Source organism: Spermophilus citellus (assembly GCF_964194105.1).
Source record: "Spermophilus citellus genome assembly, chromosome: 14".
In the NCBI taxonomy this organism is placed as follows: Eukaryota; Metazoa; Chordata; class Mammalia; order Rodentia; family Sciuridae; genus Spermophilus; species Spermophilus citellus.
In genome coordinates this window covers 65,934,653-65,954,030 of record NC_138194.1, presented here as the reverse complement: position 1 = coordinate 65,954,030, position 19,378 = coordinate 65,934,653, and the positions used below count along the sequence as shown (strand labels likewise).

Below are 19,378 nucleotides of genomic sequence, written 5' to 3'. Positions count from 1 at the left end.
CAAAAGTGAGGTGCTAAGCAACTCAGTGATACCCTTTTTCTAAATAAAAAATACAAAATGGGGTTGGGGATGTGGCTCAGTGGTTGAGTGCCTCTGAGTTCAATCTCTGGTCTCCCCCACCCAAAAAAAAAGAAAAGAAAGTAAGAGTAAGATTCTGAGTCCTTTTCAACATGGCTTCTTGATGGAGGCTCTTAATGTTGACACTATCCTATACACCAGTAGTTCTCAGTTCTGGCTGCATATCAGAATCTGGGGTGTTTCTGAAACCAGGTGTTCTTGGGCCCTGTCTCTAAAGCCTCCGAGTTTGCAGACATACAAGAAGAACCATTCACATAGAACAATGGAGTTGTGCTCCTGGAGGATGGAGGGCTGGCGGGTAAATAGGTTCTCCATAAATGGTGTTCCCCTTCCACAACTGTTGTGACCCTGCAGCCAGACCAATTAAATCTAATCTTTGGGAGTGGGGCCCCAGCACTGATACATTTTTAAAAGCTCCTCAGGTGATTTTAAAGTGTAGCAGAGTGTGAACCATGACTTCAACCAAACGCATATCGTGGGTTTATATGTCTGGGTTTACACTAGCACAAAATGAAAAAAACTCAAGCTTATGGGGACCATTGAAATGATCCCGCCACGTGACTATAATCATCATGTATGTCAGATAAAATTTGTGAGGAATAGAGTCTGGAATCACTGAACCGCCTGGACAATAGCTCTATTTTCTACTGCATTTTGCAGCATTGTGCTAAGATATTAAAATGATACCTATTGCATAACCTCATCTGTAAATATGACATTAACAATGGTAAATTATTTCTGCAAAAAAGAGGATTTTTAAAAAGGACGTGCCAGCAAACATTTTTCACTTAGGTTTAAACCTCCAACAACTGGATGGTTTTGATTACTGAGAGACTCAATGCCATAGTCATCCATAAGATTCTGTTCTCTCACCTGCCAGGAATAGAAGGAAGAAGGGGAGGCAGGAAGGGAGGAAGGGAAGGAATGTGGGAGGGAGGAGAGGGAGGGAATACTAAGAATAATGAGGACACTTCTTATCTACATTATGGGCTACAGATCATTCAAGTCTCAAGAGATCCATAACTAATAGATTTCACAGAGTTCAACCACATTTGACTTAGATATTATGCACTGGAAGGACAATTAAGACAGCAAATGTCATATAAGAAGAGAAAGTTTGGTTACCATTAATTATATAATCTCATGCTTTCTTATAAAATGGGATAATAGGGAGATTTAATTTACTATGTTAGAAATTCCCATGAGGGGTATATACAAGAATAGCATGGTAAGTGGTTATTTTTTTTTAAATTTCAATACTGAACAAAGGGAAGATCTTAATCTATCGAAATTACCCAAACTAGAGTCTATTGTATATAATTGAGATATAATTCATTTCTATACTAAAAAGTCCTTATCCAATATGAACTCAATTTTGCCCAAATCTCTTCCATTGTGATTTTTTTCTGTTGCTTCCATAAACATTAAAGTAATTAAATTGGTAAGCATACTTTTAGCAGAGCTCTATTAAGAAGCCCATGAAATGCCACAATATTCCCAGACTTATCTGACCCCAAGATTCAACAAGCAGGTTATGCCAAGTCATCAGACTCTGCTAATATCTGAGAATTTTAGTATAACCACTGATGTTCAAAAGTGCAATGCTTCGTGGGACTGCTTCCAACAGGAAGGCTTAATTTGGCAAAAGTTCCGGTAGCTTCTTAAGTACAGATGTTAGGAGATTCAGACCTAACATCAAAGAAAATGCAAGTTTGCCTGGAAATTGCCAGTAGGCATGCAACTAGTCATGAGGTACGGGTATCTAAGTAGCTGGGTCTTGTCTTGAGTCCCTTAAGGAGGAGGATTGGGGTTAGATGGAGCCTGTCAAGTGGCTGGAATCAAATCCCACTGTGTCTCATTTCTGCTCAAAACCTCCCAAAGTCTCAAACTATCTTAAAGCCTCTGGATGGCAGTCAGATTCCAAGTGGGACTTCAGGCAACCCTTTTAGTTTTATCTTTGACTATTTCCCTACTCGGTCTAAACTTGAACCAAACCAAATGACCTATTATTTCAACAACCCATGGCAATCTCTTACCTACAGGATTCGGCTTACCCCTGTTTTTAGACATGGAGTGCATTCCCTTTTCAATCAACTGAACCTGATTCTTTCCTGGTAATCTGGCGAAATGTCACTTCTTTTGTGTCCTAGCAGATCAATGCCTCACTTGCCTGAACTATTGCATTTTGTTCTTCCTATTTTAAACAATGCATTAACTCTTTAAGGACAGGGATGGTCATGTAACATTGTCCATGTGAGATAGTCCATGTGACACTGGAGTAAAATAGATCTGTGTTAATTCCTACCTCTCCATGTAATGTCTTTGCGACTTTGGACAAAGGAAACTCTCTGAGCCCAATTTTGGTTACAAAATAATACTATGTACTTCAGAAGTACACAGATTCTCCTGAAATTAAATTATATAGCATATGAAAAGCATCTAGCATGATGTTTGGCAAAGAATAGACTCTCACAATCCTCTCTCTCTCTCTCTCTCTCTCTCTCTCTCTCTCTCTCTCTCTCTCTCTCTCTCTCCACACACACACACACACACACACACACACACACGAATAATATATATATATATATATATATATATATATATAGAGAGAGAGAGAGAGAGAGAGAGAAAGAGAATGCATATAGTATATATAAATATATAATCTCTATATATACATTTATATAAAATTAGGTATTTCTTGGACAAATAAATAAAAATGTGAAATAGTCTGAGTCAGGTCTAAGAAGAAAGAACAGGCAATAGCATACTGGGAATACAACTATGACTCTTCAAGGTAATAATAAATCCCATGATGATTCTTATTTGTAATCTCTTTTTCACTTTACAAAGGAAAATTAGAAATAATCATGTAAACACTTTAGAAATAAGCAGTTTCCAGTGTTAATACAAAGATCACAAAGATAGAAATGATATCACACACAGGTTAACATAAGTTTATACACCTCTAGTAGAATATACATACTAAAAACAAACTGAATCAAATTTTTTCACTAATCTTACTGTTGGTGACTCTGGTGGTATTTTTTTTTTTGAGACTATTGTGTGTGTATTTTGGGACAAAGCAAACAAGTGATTATGTTGTTCTACTGGAAACAAAGATTTTTGGCATGGGATAAAGGAAATTCAGACCTAAATCAGTGAAGTTATGTACAACTTTACAGTCCTAATCTTGAACTGGAAATATATAATTCTAATATAATTTCTCTTTGGAAAGAAATCTCACATTTTCTATTTTGGGCTGCTTAAAAGACTTAGAAACAATGACAAAACCAGTAGCAATAAGTATGCTCACAGAGTGTCTTTTATATCCCATGTTCTAGTAAAAGAAATTGGGCTTTTTCCACCCTCAGCAATGATGAAGTGCTTAGCAACTCAGTGAGACCCTGTCTCTAAATAAAATACAAAATAGGGCTGGGGATGTGGCTCAGTGGTTGAGTGAGTTCAATCCCCAGTACAAAAAAAAAAAAAAAAAAGAAAGAAAGAAAGAAAGAAATTGGGCTTTTTGGAGTAATAGCCAATTCCAAATCTGCTGTAAGAAATATATAAGATGGACTGTAACCCTTGCCATGTCATAAAACTAAGATGCTCCCAACATCTGTGAGGGTTGCTGTGGTTTGGATCTGGGATGTGCCCCAATGCTCCTGTGTTGAAAGCTTACTCTCCAATGCACCAGTGTTCAGAAGTGGGGCTCTTGGGAAGAGATCGACTCACCTGGGTTCTGACCTTATTAATAGATTAATCCATTGATGGGTTCAAAGCATATGGTAATACTGGAAGGTGGTGGAAATTTTAGAAGGTGGGGCTTAGTTGGAAGAAGTAGATGATGGGGAGCATATTTTGTATATTTTATCCCCAGCCTCTCTCTGGCTCCTGGTTTCCATGAGGTGAGTAGCTTTCCTCTGCCACACCTTCCATCATGATGCTTCTGCCTTGGAGCCAGCTGAATATGAACCGGAACCTTTTAAACTGAGCCAAAATAAATCTTTCCTCCTTTTAAGTAGATTTTCTCAGCTATTTTGCCACAGCAACAGAAAGTTACCACAAGAATCATGTGAAAAGAACTCAGGAAACAGTTATTTGGCTTTCACTGGCCAAAGATGGGACAATTTGAATGGCCAAAAAATTATTACTGCAACAAAATGAAAAACATCAAGTATTTTTTAAGCCGATCAATTAATCAATTTTGGATGGTAGGGAACCAAATGATGAGTTTTTAAATTGGTAAATAAAGGGAAAAATAAAACATTTTTCCTAACTTTTTTTTATACAAGAGTATCTCAAGGTAACCAAATGGTTGATGAGAGGCAAGTTCTTTTTATTAAAATTTTAGATGTTAATGAACCTTTATTTTATCCATTTATTTATATGTAGAGCTGAGAATTAAACCTAGTGCCTCCCACATGCTAGGCAAGCACTCGATACTGAGCCACAACCCCAGCCCGGGGCAAGTTCTTAAAGAATTATTTCAACGAACAAACAAAGAAGAAATGGGAGAATTGAATTATATCATTTAGAATATACGGTAATGACTTAATGAATCTAGGCCATAAGCCTCAATGGCTGCTCACATTGAGGAAGGGGGTAGTGGGGGGAAATGAATTAGACATTACTCCTGATGAGAATAAAGTGAAATACCTAGAAAGTATCCTTGCCCTTGCCCTCCCCCACCATCCACAATCAGACTCAAATCAGAGCAAGCCATTAAATTTAACCAGCAATTCACAATAAAGATGAGGGATAGAGAAACATGTCCAACGATGCCATGGGAATGGAATCATCGCAAATTACTTGGTTTCTATAATGAATGAATAGCAAAGAAAAAAAGATGAAGGTAGAATCTATGAATTAAAAGAGATAAGAGACATATCAGCCACTAGCATTGCTTGGAGCTTACCGAAACCCTGTTTTAAAGTAGAAAACTTCTCTTTTTTAAATTGGAAGAATTTAATTGGAAACACTTGGAAACTGGTTACATACTGGGTATAATTTTAAGATATTGTCTGGAGGAGTGAAAGTAATCAAATTATATAATGTGCATGGATGAATATGTAATAATGAATCCCACCATTATGTGTAATTATTATGTACAAATAAAGTTGTTTTTAAAATTATGTAAAGCACTTAGGTGGAATAATAGTATAGTATTGTAGTTATGAACATAAAAATGCGTTCTTGCCTTTTAGAGACACAGATTAAAATGTTTTCCAATGAAATGATTGCTTTAAAATAATCTGGGTTTAGGAGAGTGGTTGGACATTGATGAAATAAGACTACCCATAATTTAAAAATTCCTGAAGCTGAGTGATGGGTGGTGCATGGGGGTTCAAACCAAATCAGTGAGTTTTCAATTGTGAGCTCTTAGAGAGAAGGGGTCATATCTTATTTTTGTATACTCCATAATTTATATATCATATAGCTACCTATTAAACAAAAATTTAATTCTTGTTTGGTGGGTTAGGTGCATTATACATTTTGACTCAATATTTTCAACTTATAATGAATGGTTTTATCAGGATATAACCCCACTGTAATTTGAGGAACATCTGTATAGCATTTGTCAAGTATCACCGTCAAACGCATAAGAGGGGAAACCCAGGAGAGCCAACCTTGAGACCCACAAAGGAGTGGATAGAGAAGTAACACCTGTCCAGGCTACATTATCAGAAGGCAAGGCAAATGGTAGAGAGAGACACTCAGGTCAGAGTGTTCAAGGGTCATTACAGTGCATGCAACGAGCTACTACAGTACTTAAAGCAATGCTTCTCCTCCTTTGTTACTTCTCCGGCTCCCAATTTATTCCAGATCTCTCACTTTGAGCCTCCTACTTGAGTGGGATCTGGACACCCGGGCATCCTGAAATGTTAGGGTCTGTAAACAAGTCAGGATGGCATTTTGCCAGAGGGAGTGGTTTGTGAAGTAACGCCAGCGAGCCATTAAGTGTGGACATTCCTTATTGGTTGACTGCTGTATCTAGTTTATGTTAATTAAGATAAGCTGTGTGGAATGTATATATACCCCTCCTGCCCTACAATAAACGGCTCCCACTCCTGCTGTATCAATCTACACAAGTTGCTCGTCACCCCCCAGTTATTTTGCCCAGCCAGCTGGGCTGCGGCACTGAAACACTGCTTTCATCAACTCTCTTCTCCTGCTGAAGATGTATGACCATTGCTAAATCTGTAAGAGTTTTCAACCTGAAATTTATGGCTCTTTCTGGCCCAGAGTTACTCCCCTGTTCTCGTTGCCCCTGGCCCTCCATGATGAACCGCCCAGGGAGGCCATTCTCCTACAGGGACGCCTGCCCTGCTCCTATCCTTTCTCTCACCAGGAAGGCCCTTCTATATCCTTTCTGTCCATTCTGATCTGAGCATTGTTTAGTGTCCAGCTCGAGCTCCCCTCTTGCTGCTTTTCTGTCCTCCATCCTGGGAGATCCTGCAGCCATTCTGCATGTGTTATTTATCCGGGAGATGTACCAAAATCAGCCGTTTACTGTTACTTAACTTTTCTTGTGTTCATCTTCAAATCAATATGTGTAATCAGTGAACTTTTATGTGCCAGGTAGTAATAGGCATTGTGGGCATATAAAATACTCTCTCGCTCCTCCATCAGTGAAGGAGATAAAATGCAAAGTACATTAACTTCAAAGTGAAAGCGTGTGCTTTAAATAACCGTTGGAGGTAACACTTCATAAGGCACTTCATAAGGCACTGCGTGACTAACTGCCCCGGGGTATAACAGTGCCTCCTTCACCCACTGTGTTACCATCCTGAAGGCTTGAGCCGGCTCTGCTGTGGGCATGCCACCCAGCGGCTTCTGTTAGAGCTGAAGCAGACGTGCTGCAAGGGGGAGCAGGGTGAGGAACTCATTTGTTCTTCCAACGTGCAGTTCTAGGGTGCAGTACTGATGTGGTTGCTATACACACCCATCTGGAATAAAAGGGTCAAGGAGAGGTAAAGCCAGAGCCCGGACTCACCTGAGGTGAAGCAGGAAGAGGGAGCCACTTACTGGCTTTCTCTGTATGACCCTCATCAACCTCCAAGATTTTTCTCCATTCTTGATTTATTTCTTTGTTCTAGTCCCCTTCCCCACACTGTCCCTGTGTCCTCTCCTGCAATGGAAACTGCCCAGGGGCTGAGATCTGGTAAGTCTTTTCCATGCTCTACCCTCCGTGTCTAAACAGTGCTTGGTTGTTGCGAGGCACTTGAGACATGCTTGTTGATTGAACAGAACTTTAAGTGAGGGTTTCAGAACTAGAGCCACAACAGGGAGAGCACCCTTTCCATGTTTCCAGTGGGGTGAGGCCTCCTCCCCATAGAGCAATAAGTCCTTCAAACACCACCGCACAGAGTGTTTTCACCATAAGGGAGGTGTCTTTTAATTAGGGACAGCAGGTGACATAGGACTGCTGCGTTGCATTCTTCCATCTGGTGACTGGAAAACATATGTGACGTGGGTCCAGAGGCAGAACCTTCTGTTTCCTTTACACATTGATGCCTACTTGTGTCCTCACTGTCTCTTTTCTTGGAACATTTCAGAAGAAAGGCCTTTGGGAATGTCAAAATGGAAAGTTTTAATTTAGTTCTGCTTAATGCCATATGAAATATTGGACAGAAATAAGCAATACAGAAAATATGTGAAATTCTGAGTAATCTGTGTATTGGGTACTTCAATATGGAGTCTGAACTATCATACAAAAGAGGAAAGATGTCAAAATATGATTTTTAAAACCCTATTTAACGTGTAGCAAAAGAGCGCAGGTCAGTGAGGCAATGTTATTACTAATGTAATCCTTGGGTAATGCACTGCTCATAACCAGGCTCTCTCACAGCACTCTACCCCTCCTAGAACCCTGGAACCTACTTCTTTAGCCTTCAATTCATAGGCTTTTGTTGGGGGACAGACACTGCTGCTCAGGCACTGGGGATTCCGAGGAGTTCACGGTGGATCACGGTTGTAAGGACAGCGTGTAAGTAAATGGCTGGGCAAGTTCTGTTCAACAAGTTCTATACCATCAACAAGTATGTCTCAAGTGCCTCCCATAAACCAAAGAGAGGTGAGCTTATAGAGTTGGAGAGGCACACTCCAGGGACACTTATCAGGGCTACAGGAGATTAGTGAAGCCTTAAGAAGGAGAACAGAGAGCCAACATGGAATTGGCTGGTGAGAAAAGATAGAACAGGGAAGGTCCAAAGGCAAAGTAGGTGGAATGAGAAAAGCCTCACAGGCCATGCTGAGTAGACATTTTTGTGACGCATAATGCTCTGGAGACAATGGGGGACAGCGAAGGGTCTTAAATGAGGAGGACAGACTGTTGAGAGCCACAGCCAAAGGGGCCCCAGCAAACTTCCAGCTGCCAGCAAACTTTCAGCTGCCGGCTGATGATTGGCTCACAGCAGCCCCAGCAACATCTAGCTGATTGGCTCCTCTGCAGTGATGTTCATTGGGCTGTTTCCCTGCCCTTCAGACTGCCAGCTGATGATTGGCTCACAGCGGCCCCAGCAACATCTAGCTGATTGGCTCCTCTGCGGTGATGTTCATTGGGCTGTTTCCCTGCCCTTCAGACTGCCAGCTGATGATTGGCTCACAGCGGCCCCAGCAACATCTAGCTGATTGGCTCCTTTGCGGTGATGTTCATTGGGCTGTTTCCCTGCCCTTCAGACTGCCAGCTGATGATTGGCTCACAGCGGCCCCAGCAACATCTAGCTGATTGGCTCCTCCACGGAGCTGCTCATTGGGGGACTTCTTTGGTTCCGCCCACACGACCCAGCCAATCAGCCTCAAGAGCAGGAGGATTGTGGGAGGTGGTGAGGTTTGTGTGGGGGTGAGAGGCTTGTGGGAAGCCGGTGGTGGCAGTTGGGCTCTGAGGGTTTTTTCCTGAGGAGCTGTTTTGTTTGGCGTTTTTAGTTCTAAAAATAAAGTTTGTTTCTTTTGACAAGTGGCTCCTGAATTGTGCCCAGCCAGACTGCGGCATTTGGTGGCTCGCACGGGGAGCGACTGAGGGTAAGTAAACTGCTCGCCCCTGAGGGCAGGGCGAGAGGATGGGTAGCCATTCTAAGTTTCCTCTTTTGTTTTGCTTCATTTTTGTTTTAACTTGCCTGTCCCTGGAGATGAGTGAGACGGAAGAAAAACCGCTCACATCTGAGGAAAAACTATTTGCGTCTGAGGAACAGATAGGGAGAAAGGACGGATGCACATTTCAGGAGGATAGAAAGGCTGATATAATGAATTTTTGTTCCAATTTTATTGCATTCTGTCTCGGTTTTGTTTGGTGTTATCTTGTTGGGTTGTATTATAGTAGAAATACGGGATCAGCAATTAGGAAAAAACAAACCGAAAGACTGTTAAGTAAATTGTTAGAGGAAGGAGGCATCTCAGTAAAATCAAGAACAGTCAGGGCATACGTTGATACAGTACAAAAATGTAGCCCATGGCTTTTTAAGGAGGAGTTGTTAGATATATCACAATGGAACCATCATGGTGAAGATTTAAAAAGATTAGAAAAGAACAGCCCAGGGACTCTGCCAGTTGGCACATTGCCATTGTGGACGTTCGTATCTGGTTTGCTTAGTCCAAAGCCTTCAATTCAGAAAAAGGTAGAGGAAGGAGAAGACATATTGATTCAAGTAAAAGAGAGGTTCTCTCAAGTTAGTCAGGAAGAGGAAAAGATTCAAGTAAAAGAGAAGGTCTTTCAAGCTAGTGAGACAGAGGAAGGAAGTTTAGAGCAGAAAAAGCCATCAGGGGAAAAGTTACAACAGGAGACTGCTAATAACACCTTTCTATCAGAGAGCGTAAGTGTCCAACCAACAGCACCACCTCTACAGGAGACTGCTACTAACAGCATTCTATCACCAGAGGACATAAGTGTCCAATCAACAGCACAACCTCCATATGCTAGGAGACTCCCAACCCCCGCAGTTGATAGTTGGGATCCTGAGACAGGATCTCAAGTATGCCCTGTATTTGAGGTAGGAGGGCAGCGAATTTACCAGGGTTTAAATTTCAAAACAGTGAAGGAGCTAAAAGAGGCTGTAACAACCTATGGTCCTCAAGCACCCTTCACTGTAAGCTTGGTCGAATCCATTACCAACTTAAACATGACGCCAGCAGATTGGGCTAATATTTGTAAAGCTGTGCTAAATGGAGGACAATACCTGTTATGGAAGGTTGCCAATGAGGAATTTTGCAATGAGACGGCTAGGCGAAATGCAGCAGCTGGTTATTCTCAGAGAAATCTAGATATGTTGTTAGGAAAGGGACCTTATGAGGATCGGCAGCAACAAATTGCATATGATCCTGGTGTATATTTACAAATTGCTGTAGATGCAGTTAAGGCATGGAAGACTTTACAAGGACATGGAGGTTTACAAGGTCAATTATCTAAGATAATACAAGGAGCTAATGAACCTTACGCTGAATTTGTAGATAGGCTTATTCAAACAGCTACCAGAGTTTTTGGGAATACAGAACAAGCAATGCCATTAATAAAACAACTGGCTTATGACCAAGCGAATCGTTGGTGCAGAGATATCATTAGACCATGGAAACAGGAAGATTTAAACACATATATTAAATTATGTAGAGACATTAATGAACAAGAGCAAGTCATGGCAGCTGCAGTAAAACAGGCTTTAGATGCCAGAGACATTAATGAACAAGGGCAAATTGTGGCAGCTGCAGTAACAGGCTTTATATACCAGGCCAAGAACATGCTACAATTGTCAACAAACAGGACATTTTAAAAGGAATTGCCCCATAGGAGGAGGGTTTAACAAAATTAGGTATCAAAGGAGTAGAATACCGGGTATTTGCCCACGATGCCGTAGAGGGAGACATTGGGCTAATGAATGCCGTTCTCAAACCACCATAGAGGGTACTCCATTACATTGGGCTAATGAATGCCGTTCTCAAACCACCATAGAGGCTACTCCATTATCAAAAAACGAACAAGGACAAGGTGTTTATCCACAATATCGTGGACAAAGGCATCAGGCTCCGTTGCCAAAAAATGGACAGGGGGCCCCAATGCTCCGGGGCCCCAAACCACAAATATACAGAGCACTGGAGGAACCCAGCAACCCCATCAGGGTAGTGCCCAGGACACATTGTCCATCAGATCCCTCATCAGACAAACCAGAGGGAGCGCAGGGTTGGACATCTGCGCCTCCGCCAGATCAGTACTAACTCCAGAGATGGGAGTTCAAATCATTCCCACAGGGGTAAAAGGACCTCTTCCCAAAGGAACAGTAGGCTTATTATTGGGACGCAGCTCTTCTACTCTAAAAGGACTTTTGATAAGTCCTGGGGGAATTGATCCCGATTATGAAGGTGAAATAAAAATTATAGCCAGTTCTCCAAAGGGTATATCAGTAATTTCACCAGGAGATAGAATAGCACAGTTACTAATAATACCAAGCCTACATGATAAAATTTCCAGTCATGCTGTAGAAAGAGGTTCCAAGGGATTAGGCTCCACAGGTGTAGATTGGGCTATGCTTTCTTTAAATTTAGATTCTCGCCCCATGCTAAAACTAAATATTCAAGGACATGAATTTAATGGGCTACTGGATACAGGTGCAGACCTTAGCATCATCTCTCCTCAAGAATGGCTAAAACATTGGCCATTACAACAAGCCACTCAAATGCTTCGAGGCCTAGGAGTGGCGACTAATCCCCATAGAAGTGCAATGGTATTAGATTGGAAGGATCCTGAAGGATGTGAAGGAACTATACAGCCATATGTATTGGATCATCTTCCCGTAAATTTATGGGGACGAGATGTCTTAGATCAATTAGGTTTGACATTAACAAATAACATCAATCAAAATGCACCCACTACTATGGCTAGACAAGGTTTTAGGAAAGGAAAAAGATTAGAAAAACAAGAACAAGGTATAGCAGCACCAATACAAATAGATCAAGGAACAGACAGACATGGGTTGGATTTTCACAAAGGGCCACTGAGACAATAAAAATTACATGGAAATCAGAAAGACCAGTATGGGTTCCTCAGTGGCCCTTGACTGAAGAAAAGATATAAGTAGCCCATGATCTGGTCAAACAACAATTAGCGGAAGGACATATACAACCTTCTGTATCTCCCCATAATACTCTCATTTTTGTCATCAAAAATAAATCTGGTAAATGGAGATTATTGCAAGATTTAAGAGCCATTAATAATGAAATGGTCATTATGGGACCTGCTCAATCGGGGATTCCTCAATTGTCTGCTTTGCCAAAAACTTGGTATGTTTTAGTTATAGATATTAAAGATTGTTTTTTTTCAATTCCAATTCATCCTGAGGATAGTCCACGTTTTGCATTTACTATCCCTGCACTGAATCATAAAGGTCCTGATCAGAGATATGAATGGAAAGTACTCCCTCAAGGGATGGCTAACAGCCCAACTATGTGTCAAAGTTATGTTAACAAAGTAATCCAGCCACTTAAAAATCAAAATCCTGAACTACAAATATTTCACTATATGGATGATGTATTATTAGCACACAAAGCTAAAAACACATTGTTAGAATGTTATGCCACACTTACAAATTTATTAAAAAATTATAATCTAGAGATAGCAATAGATAAAGTACAATTAAATTTTCCAATTAATTATTTAGGAGTTTTATTATCCTCAACCATGGTCCGTCCACCAAAAATTCAAATACGAGTAGATCAACTCAAATCACTTAATGACTTTCAAAAGTTATTAGGAGACATAAATTGGATAAGGCCTTATCTAGGTATTCCAACAGGAGAATTAGGACCTTTATTTGATATCCTAAAAGGTCCATCAGATCCAAATTCACCCCGAATGTTAACGCCTGAAGCAAGAAAGGCATTAAAAATCATTGAAACATATATGGAAAATATGCATTTGGATAGAATTGATATGTTTGCCTTTATTATTTATTGTACTACCAACAAAAAATATTCCTACAGGAGTATTTTGGCAAGAAGGTCCATTATTATGGATACATTTATCTTATTCTCCTAACACTATTCTTACTAGGTATCCTGAGGCTGTAGGACAATTAATACTCAAAGGAATAAAAACAACAAAGGTAGTATTTGGAATTTCTCCCAATAAAATTATTACTCCATATACTATGAATCAAATTGATGAATTAGCTAATGAGTTAAATACTTGGGCAATAATCATGTGCAAATCTAATGTTTCATTTGATAACCACTTACCATCTAATCCTTTATTGTCTTTTTGGTCATTGCATCCTGTAATTTTTCCAAAAATGACAAGAAAAACACCTATCATGAATGCTCCAAATATATTCACTGATGGGTCAAATAATGGTACAGCAGCAATAGTTACACCTGATCAAAGTTTTACATTTTTAGTACCCAAACAATCAGCTCAAAAGGTAGAGCTTAATGCAGTATTACAAGCTTTTGTGATGTTTAAAGATTCTGTATTTATTTTCTGATAGTCAGTATATAGTTAATGCTATAGTATCCCTTGAAGATGCTGGTAGGATTTCCCCTTCTTCTACTGTTTTCTCTTTGTTTTCCACTATACAAAGTTTAATCTGGGACAGAAAAGATCCATTCTTTATAGGACATATCAGGGCACATACAGGATTGCCTGGAGCCCTTAGTTTGGGCAATGATTTAGCAGATAAAACTACACATGACATACATATTTTCTCTACACTAGAAGAAGCTATAAATTTTCATAAAAGGTTCCATGTCAATGCTAATACTTTACAAAAGCATTTTAAAATAACTAAGGAACAAGCTAGACAAATAATAAAACAATGTCAAAATTGTGTGACCTTTTTACCACAAGTTAATCTTGGAGAAATTCCTAGAGGATTGATACCTAACCATATTTGGCAGATGGATGTCACACACTTGCCAGAATTTGGAAAATTAAAATATTTGCATGTTACAGTTGATACTTCTTCTGGATTTTTGATGGGCTCCCTTCATGCCGGAGAAAAAACTAAAGATGTTATAGCTCATTGCTTACAAAATTTTGCCACTGTGGGCATTCCAAAACAGTTAAAAACAGATAATGCCCCTGGTTATACTTCTACCTCTTTTAAACAATTTTGCTCATCATTTGGCATTACTCATATAACAGGAATCCCATACAATCCACAGGGACAAGGCATAGTTGAAAGAGCTCATCAAACTATTAAAATGTACTTATTAAAGCAAAAAGACGGAATTGGGAAGGGGTATATATTCCCCAAAGATAAACTTAAAATAACCCTTTTTACTCTAAACTTTTTAAATTTGGATTCATCAGGACTTAGTGCTGCAGAAAGGCATATGTGTCCAAAAAATGTACATAAGCCCAAGGTACTTTGGAAAGATATTCTAACAGGACAATGGAAAGGTCCTGACCCAGTAATTGTCTGGAGTCGGGGGTCTGTTTGTGTGTTTCCACAGGAAGAACAGCAGCCGATTTGGATTCCGGAAAGATTAACTAAAATCCTGACCCAGTGATTGTCTGGAGTCGGGGGCCTGTTTGTGTATTTCCACAGGGAAAACAGCAGCCGATTTGGATTCCAGAGAGATTAACTAAAGCGATTTCTACAGACCAAAAAGAAGATGATTTGGCTCAAATCCATAACAGCTGATATCCAAAACTCCAATTTGGCTATCCTTACATCTGCGACAGAACCAGGATGCTTTTTTCAATATCTATTTTATTATTGCCCTTTCCCATATCATGAAGTTCTATTTTGTTTTTTGAGCTCATACAGACCTAGGTTAATGTTTTGCTGATCAGTTCTATTTTTTTTTTTTTGACTATAGAGTTTTTAAACATTGCAATGGAGATTTCACCTGTAAAAAGTTATAAGGCCTTTACTATTATGTTATGTGTTATATGTATTATATTATGTGTGCACACTTGTGTTTTGTGTTATATGTTTGAATGTAGGTATGTCCATATATCATATATGATGAGCGCTCATGAAAAAATGGATCCAAATTTTTTTTTTTATTCACGTGATTTAAATGGTTTAATTTAAATTGGGTAAATAACTATTAAGAATTGTTTTAATATGTAAACAAAAAAGGAGGTTAACAGATCTGTTTGTTTACTTTCACCTTTACTTTTCATTATATTTAATAATTCTCACCTTACCTTTTCATTATATTTAATAATTCTCTTCAAGATAATGTAAATTGTTAAGAAAATTGTTTTCTTTTAGTGTCTTCTGGAATGTTACACAATTTTTTCTTTAGCCATTATTGCCAGAATTCCTATCTTCATCCCAGTGCTGGTGAAGACAATGTAAATTGTTAAGAAAATTGTTTTCTTTTAGTGCCTTCTGGAATGTTACATAATTTTTTCTTTAGCCATTATTGCCAGAATTCCTATCTTCATCCCAGTGCCGGTGAAGACAAAGATAAAACTAATCTACAGCTTCTGCAATAGCCATCACTGAACTGCTTGCAGAACTTGCCTAGACTATGTGCAGAACTTGCAGAACTTGCCTAGACTTGCCTAGACTAGGCATTGTGAACTATCTGTTGGTGCAGCGACTTGTGGTAGTGTTGGGGTATTTTTGCTGATGATGTCATTGGTGGTACAATTTTTCCAACAAGAGCCATCAGTTGGCTTGGTGTATCTTCCTCCCTTCTGCTTGTCATGACAAAGACCTCTCCACAGGTGTGGCTGTATACTGGACCGGTAGTCAATGACGGGTAAGATCCAATTACAATGGTACCAACCTAAGACAGGAGGCTGACGCCCTGAGGTCAGCTCATCCGAAGATGGGTAAGGGCCATATGTAGTATTGGACAACCTAAGGCAGGCACGGTCCCCAAGCCACATGCTTGTTGTTTAAACAGAGAGGGGGAGATGTTGAGAGCCACAGCCAAAGGGGCCCCAGCAAACTTCCAGCTGCCAGCAAACTTCCAGCTGCCAGCTGATGATTGGCTCACAGCGGCCCCAGCAACATCTAACTGATTGGCTCCTCCACGGAGCTGCTCATTGGGGGACTTCTTTGGCTCCGCCCACACGACCCAGCCAATCAGCCTCAAGAGCAGGAGGATTGTGGGAGGTGGTGAGGTTTGTGTGGGGGTGAGAGGCTTGTGGGAAGCCGGTGGTGGCAGTTGGGCTCTGAGGGTTTTTTCCTGAGGAGCTGTTTTGTTTGGCGTTTTTAGTTCTAAAAATAAAGTTTGTTTCTTTTGACAAGTGGCTCCTGAATTGTGCCCAGCCAGACTGTGGCAACAGACGATCTGACATTGCAGCTACTTTTAATTTTTTGCACATTGGAAATCCTTGTCTTCTTCCTAAAGACATTTTCTTGTACATCCAGAAGCTATTTTCAGTGGATATGGGGCTCCACTCCATGCCCGGGAAGTGGAATTGGATCCCCATGAGCCAACCTGGGTAGTTCTACTCCATCAGCAGAATGCTTCTCAGCCACTGACATGTGTCACACTTTTGGCCAATGAGATTGAGGAGAAACCTGTTTTACGGCTTCTTGAAAAGAGTTCCTCACTCTTAAAAATAGATACAGACGTTCTCTCTTCCACTATTGTACAACATGTGTAGCTTGGAACAAATGCAGCCACCTTGAGACCATGAGGTGACAAGCCTGAAGATAAAAGTCAACATGCCAAGGATGGCCATGTGAAAGATGTAAAGAACTGAGGTCCTTGTTGTGGCTGAATGACTGAACATTCCTTTTAAGAGAAGTTTAAAAATCCCCTTCCTGCCATTCTGAGTTGGGTCTTCTGTTTTATTTCATAGACAAAAGCAACCCAGCTGATGGATGCACTGATGTTCAATGTAGGCAGTTTGCTCTGGAATGAGTGGGCCCAGGAGGTGGAAGGAGACTGGGAATGTGGGTCAGCGTAATCCTAGGAGGCTGCTGTAGGAATCAGTGAGTGGTGATGAGACAAGTCTGTGGGGTGGGGTAGAGGAAGTGGGTTGAATAAATAGGAGGGATTTAAAGGAAACAGGACTTGGAGACTGGTGGCATGTTCCAGATTATGCTGAGGTTTGGGGATTGTGGTTACAGTCACTGAGACAGGACAGAGGAGGAGGAGAAACACATGAAGATACTTGGTGGAAATGATGACTTGTAAGTTACCATATGCACTTTGCAGATGAGATACCCACGAGTCACTCACTGGACTGTGTTGTCTCTGGGGATAGGGATGTCCACCACTCCCTTCACTACCGAGTGTCCAGTGCTATACAGTAGATGACAAGTGAAGATACTCAACAATAAATGAGTGAGGCTTAGAAAGAAAAATTACATTATTTGCACATATAGTTAGAAGCTGAGAAGCCAGAATACTCAAGGTCTCTAATTTTTTCCAGCACATTCTACCACAAGCCAACAAATGAGAAAAAGGTTAAACCACAGATTTTGAGGCAGAGGAGGAAAGTTTTACTGGTATATATGGAATAAAAGTGGAATCATTCTCTTAGGTCATATTAAAAGGGTATCTGAGTTTTCCATTAGTGTATGTTTTGTGAAGGAGTTTCTAAAGAAAGATGTTCAAGAGGGATGCATTTTGGGACATCTGAGAACCATATATTATACCTCAGTACTGAAATATTCAAACTGAAAGAGATTCCTTTCTTTCAGCTCATACTAAGAGAATCATCATTTCCACCAAGTATCCTCATTTGGTCCTCCTCCTCCTCTGTCCCTTGTCTCATTGACGGTGCCACAATCCAAAAGCCTCAATTATAATTTGGGACATGCAACCAAATGTTTTCCAAGTCCTGTTTACTTTAAATTTCTCCTATTTCTAAATTCGCACCTAGAAAATCAAGCACAAATTTTAAAATTTATAGTCTGTTCACTCTCTGGAGTGAATAGAGACTAACTTAAACCCCTCTGAGATCACTTGTCGCAAGTGATCTTTGAAATTATCTTTGAAAGACTCAGCGAACAGCTGTTCACCATTTTATGCAGAAAAATCATTAAAGTACTAGAAGATATTTTTCAACATCTTCTCAAATTTTGTTCTTTTAAGAGAAATAATTGTAATTGCTGGACTTCCTAATATATATCATTCTTCCAATATCTTAAAATCTTTTTGACTTTTTTCATGGCATCCTTTCTACCTCCACTCCCCCACACCCCTCACCTTATTTTTCTTCTTTCCTTTTTTGGAACTGAGGATTGAACCTGGGATTTCGCATATGTGAGGCAAGCACTTTGCCACTCAGCTACATCCCAGCCCCTTTATCTACACTCTTAATGTAAGGGACCCAAACCTTATCAAACATTGTTTTCAACGCTTTTGTTTCTACTCTCATGTTAGAATTGCAAGAACTTAAGTATTTTCCAGAATTAAACTAAAAGCTATGTGAAAGGCATGGCAGTAGAAAATACTGGCCTTAGACTCTAAGAACTAATGGTTAAAGATTGGATGCAAGATGCATCCAAGAGCAACGTTGTCATAAGCGGTCAAGTGCCAGATTGTGGAATAAGGACCAGGAGTGCTTTGGAAATTCAGACAAGTAATAGGGGACCATGGGCTGAGGAAGGACAATGAATAGTACCTGCAGAGTGTGCCTCAAGGAACATCTAGGATTTGGTGGGAAGAGCAGAAGGACAGAAGGCTGGAGTAGCAAGATCTGGAATAGATCATTTATGCAGAAATCACATTTTAAAAGTTTTTCCTCCAAAGCCTTGTATTTACTTTGCTACAGATTTCATCTAGATGGGTGAAGGACATTATCTCTCCTCTTCCAAAGACGATCCTGTCATAAATAGATCTATTTGTCTTATATAACTAGTGAAAAGCAGGTTGAATTTTAATTCTCTCTGTGTTCTCAATTCATATTTTGGTATTCAGCATATATGGAACATTAAGAAACCAGGGCCCAAGCATCATACAAATTTGATAGGATTAAACATACTAGAGGCTCAATTAATGTTCATTGAATCAATGAAAGAAAAAAAAGATGGATGGAATGTGGAAACATTACTTCTCATTAATCTTCCAAATTTTAGGTAAGCAGTTATTTAAACATAACTTAAATAGTATTTTGAATTCTATCCTTAGGTTTGAATATTTTACTTGCCAGGTCTTTAAGAATACAGAGAACTCATAAGTTTTCTTTTCTTTTTTAGATCAATTATGCTTCTTTGGTTTCTTTTGTTTTTGAAAGTTCTTGAAATTTTCAATAAGCAACAAAAGTTCTAATGTGGGCAGTTCCATTGTTTCTTCCAGGAATAGCCCAAACCTGAAATTTCAAAAGACAGCTGAACAGAATTCAGGGGAAGGCTGAGATAATTTGGTTCATCCTTTCAATACTCTAAAGGAAAAAAAT

General features: G+C 39.8%; 1 protein-coding gene across 3 annotated transcripts in view; it reads right to left on the bottom strand.

The window, feature by feature from the left end:
* The window catches only part of CPQ (carboxypeptidase Q), a 487,125-nt gene that overhangs the window by 69,808 nt on the left and 397,939 nt on the right, over positions 1–19,378 (bottom strand). The gene's annotated exons all lie outside the window — the stretch shown is intronic.